Genomic DNA, 4,893 nt, shown 5'->3' on the forward strand with positions numbered 1-4,893 from the left:
TAATAACTTTATCTATGATCTGTCTATGGTTTTTGTTATTTCCAGGTTTGGGGTATTATAAATAAATTTTCTGGGAATAGTGGGTTTAGTTCTGTATATAGATGCATATTTTACTTATGTAATTGTTTCAGTATAGGTGAGTGTTTTACTTTTTAAGACATGCAGAACTGTGATCTAAAATGGTTGTTCCCTTTTCCTTCCCAGCCACCCACAGTAATGAAAATTCTAGTTTTTCTAAAACCCTGCCAGCACATGTGATGCTATATATATATATATATATATATATATATATATATATATATTCATTTATTTTTAACCATTTCCTTCATATTTGGTTTGAATTCAGCAATTAATTCATTCACTGTGTAAGTGAGGTCACTTGGATCTGCAAGCCACTGATTTGCTGTTTCAGGTCAGAATTTTCATTTTTCTCTTTCTCTGCATTTTCAATACTCACAATGCGTTGTTCAAGTTTTAACCTAACACTTTGAAGTTCTCTTCTGGCCAACTCTTCTGCCATCTGTGAAGCCCGCCATTTCTGTTCACACTGATCTTTTTCAGACTGCCTCCACAAAGCATATTCCACTTTCATTTTCTCTAAGTCCACCAATCTGTTCTCAAGTTCAAGCTGTTCATCTTGTAATACCACAAGTTTTTGTTAACCTTCTTCCTTGGCAGCTTGTACTTTACATAATAATTCACGATCCTTATCTGCTAAGAGCACTCTGTGGTGTTCAACAGCTGACTTGAGAATTTCATTGTCTGACTGTAACCCGTTCACTTTGCATCTTATTTCTTTCCCTTTCTAGATCACTCTTTAGCTCCTGCTGCTTCCAGTTTGATGTCTGTTATTTCTAATTTGTTTGTTTAAGTTCCTTTACGGGTCAATGCATTTATTTCCCGTTCAGCTTTATGTAATTTACTGATTAAAACAGTATTTTGTTCATTGCTTGATTGTAGCTCTTTTTCCAAGCATTCAGCGTGCAGTTTGACTGTTTTTCAGCCTCCAGGGATCTGATTGCAGCTTGAAGCTCAACTATTGCATCTGAATTCTTTGGACATTTTCTATCTGAGCTCTAGAATTCTCTTTTACAGCACTTAATTCGGCTGCTTCAGCCTCTAACTCTTTTAATTTCTGAACCAAATGGACATTTTCTCGAATAAGTTGCTCCACTCATTTGCTATCTCTTGTGGGATCAAGACTAAGCAGCTGATTATGTAGTTCTTCTTTATCTTTCTCCAGTATTGATTGCAATCTCTGATTCATATTTTTATTTTTTATTTTAAAACACATGCAAATTCTTCTTTCTGGTGTTTGAACTCTGATTTGAGAAGTTTATTATATTCAGCTCTATACCTTTCAACTTCTTCATCCACATTCCTAAAACACTCTCTCATTTAGTTTCTAATTCTCATTGTATTTGGGCTTTGAACAATTCCAAGCTTTGTGGAGTTAATACCTGCAGCTTTATTTCTAGTAAGTCTTTAGTTTTCTCTAATAATTCCTCTCTTAGTTCTTCAAAAAGCAGCTGGAATTTTTCCTGGTTAGTTTGCTTTTCATTTAGCAGGCACTTGAGTTTATTTTGTGACGTTGTGTACTCATCTTTCAACCTGTTGTGTTCAGTTCTCATAGTGACAGTTTTATGATGTTCACATCGTTATCTTTCATCAATTAACATTGCTTGTAACACAGGGTCAGAATCTGTCAGCCCACTATCTCCACCAGGAGGACAAGTGGTGGGAAGAGTGTTCATATTGGTGAGTAAGCTGACAACCTTGTGAAAGTAAGTTCTGGTTTTCTTATTGTCTTCATTTTCTTTTCTTTTTTTTTTTAAATGTATTTTTATTGATTTTTTACAGAGAGGAAGGGAGAAGGATAGAGAGTTAGAAACATCGATGAGAGAGAAACATCGATCAGCTGCCTCCTGCACACCCCCTACTGGGGATGTGCCCGCAACCAAGGTACATGCCCTTGACCGGAATCGAACCTAGGACCCTTCAATCCGCAGGCCAACGCTCTATCCACTGAGCCAAACTGGTTTCGGCTTATTGTCTTCATTTTCTTTCCAAGATTATTTTCCACTTCCTTCTTGCTAAGACAAGATCTTGGGAGGCCAAACTACACCAGACTCACACACAGCCTTGCAAGGTGCAGACACAAAACTAGCACCGCCCTGATCCTCTGCAGTGGGGCTGCCTTTTCAGGGGTGCAGGGCCAGCCCTGTACCTCCTCAGGTGGGGACACCACCTCAGCCCACTGCCCTCAGCCCCTCCAGCCCTAGAGGTGACCTGGGTTGCTAGATCCTGGCGCTAGGGAAGCAGGAAGTCCTGCCCTTTGTCCAATGTTTAATATTTTTAAATTGTAGGCCCAGAAATGAGTTTAGTGTTAACTTGTTTTGTTTTAAATCCATTTTTCTAAGGAATTTTTATGGTAAGCATTTTTTCGTACATTTATTTACACTGTCTTTATCTATTTTGTTTAAATTTCTGGTCAGAAACTTTTGCCAATTTTTAAAATGAATTTATGATTTAACTAATAGGAGGAGACTTCAGCACCTAGGACATCTGTTTTCACCTCACTCATTCCTCAAGGACTCAACTGTCTTCTTTGCCATTTGGAACTATATGTTTTGAATACTGGAAGGAAAATTGCTCTTTCTCAAATTCTATCCTATGGACAATTTAAAGCCTGCTTGCATGATACACTTATAAATTTAATGCACTAACATTCTCCACCATTCCTTTTAGTTAAAGCATAGAATAGTACATTAAGTGAAGTTAAGGTTTGTAGTTTTTGTCAATTTCCCTGGTGTAAATACTCTCATCGTTGTCAGTTTCAAATTGCCAAAATGATGGCACTGAACATGGGCCTGATAAGATATTTCAGTAGCAAAACATTGTATTGTATTTACAACTTACTGACACAGTAGGTATAAATATGCTCAAGAACAATCATGATAAAATAATAAAATAATGGGGAAGTGTCAATTTTTAAACATTTTTTAAAACTTTGTTTTAAGTGTAATTGATTTAAAACATACATTCAAAAATATATTTCTATTTATTTCAGAGAGGAAGAGAGAATGAGAGAGAGATAGAAACAACAGTGATGAAAGAGAATCACTGATTGGCTGCTTCCTGCTTGCCCCACAATGGGGATCCAGCCTACCAACCGGGGCATGTGTCATGACTGGGAATCAAACCTTAACCTCCAGGTTCATAAGTCAATACTCATCCACTGAACCACACCAGCCAGGCACCCCTAAGCTTCTAAGAAATCTCACTTGCCCTAACTGGTTTAGCTCAGTGGAGAGAGCATCGGCCTGCAGACTGAAAGGTCCCAGGTTCGATTCTGATCAAGGGCATGTACCTTGGTTGTGGGCACATCCCCAGTAGGAGGTGTGCAGGAGGCAGCTGATCGATGTTTCTAACTCTCTATCCCTCTCCGTTCCTCTCTGTAAAAAATCTATAAAAAATATATTTAAAAAAAAAAGAAAAGAAAAAGAAATCCCACTTGACCTGCAACCAGAGCAGCAATGAACAGCGGCAGCTCATCCCAGATGTTTGTTTGCTGGAAGCTTTTTGATGACTGCTTCAATTTTCTCCTTAGTTTTCAGCATGTTGAGATTTTTTCATTCTTCCTGGTTGACTTTTGGAAGGTCACATTTTTCTAGGAATATGTCCATTTCCTCTAAGTTGTTTAGTTTGTTGGAGTAGAGTTGTTCATAGTATTTTTTTTTTTACAATCTTTTGTATTTCTGTTGGATCTGTTGTTATTTTGCCTCTTTAATTTCTGATTTTGTTTATATGGGTCCTCTCTCTTTGCTTCTTGGTGAGCCTGGCAAGAGGATCATCAATCTTGTTTATCCTTTCAAAGAACCAGCTCTTGGTTTCATTGATCGTTTTGTTTTGTTTTGTTTTGGGGGTCTTTATATCATTTATTTCTTTTTTTAAAATATATTTTATTGATTTTTTTACAGAATAGAAGGAAGAGGGATAGAGAGTTAGAAACTTCGATGAGAGAGAAACATCGATCAGCCGCCTCCTGCACATCCCCCACTGGGGATGTGCCCGCAACCAAGGTACAGGCCTTTGACTGGAATCGAACCTGGGACCCTTCAGTCCACAGGCTGACGCTCTATCCACTGAGCCAAACCGGTTTCGGCTATGTCATTTATTTCTACTTTAATCTTTATTATCTCCTTCCTTCTGCTCACTCTGGGCTTTTCTTGTTGCTCTCTTTCTAATTCTTTAAGTTGTAGAGTTAGATAATTTATTACCAGTTTTCTTGTTTTTTTGAGGTAGGCCTGTAATGCTATGAACTTCCCTCTCAAGACTGCTGTCACTGTGTCCTATAGGTTTTGGATTGTTGTGTTTTCATTGTCATTCGTTTCCAGGATGTTTTTAATTTCTTCTTTAATCTCTTTGGTAACCTAATCATTGTTTAATAGCATGCTATTCAGCCTCCAAGTGTTTGAATTATTTTTATTGTAGTTGATGCTTGATATGATATCTATCCTCTTAAATTTGGAGAGATTTTGCCTGTGACCCAATATGTGGTCTATTTTTGAAAATGTCCCATGTGCACTTCAGAAGAATGTATATTCTGTAGCTTTGGGGTGAAATGTTCTGAAGATGTCGATTAAGTCCATCTGATCTAGTGAGTCATTTAGGATTGCTGTTTCTTTGCTGATTTTTTATCTAGAGAATTTATCCAGTGGGGTATTAAAGCCCCCTAGTATAATTACATTGCTGTCTATCTCTTCCTTTATATCCTCCAGCAGTTTTTTTTTTTTATGTATTTGGTTGTTCCTGCATTGGGCGCATATATGTTTACCAGAGTTATATCCTCTTGTTGTATCAATCCCTTTAGTATTATGAAATGGCCTTCCT

The 4,893-nt window shown here is 37.5% G+C and overlaps 1 pseudogene across 1 annotated transcript; it reads right to left on the reverse strand.

Moving 5' to 3' along the window:
* Window positions 1-358: 358 nt before the first annotated feature.
* LOC308233546 (centrosomal protein of 83 kDa-like) lies at window positions 359-1,754 on the reverse strand (annotated as a pseudogene). Its single transcript has 2 exons — window positions 1,461-1,754; window positions 359-1,258 (listed from the first exon to the last, which is right to left on the reverse strand). The product of its transcript is annotated as a centrosomal protein of 83 kDa-like (transcript).
* Window positions 1,755-4,893: the final 3,139 nt, after the last annotated feature.

The sequence above is a fragment of the Plecotus auritus genome, assembly GCF_963455305.1.
Source record: "Plecotus auritus genome assembly, chromosome: 9".
NCBI classification, from domain to species: domain Eukaryota; kingdom Metazoa; phylum Chordata; class Mammalia; order Chiroptera; family Vespertilionidae; genus Plecotus; species Plecotus auritus.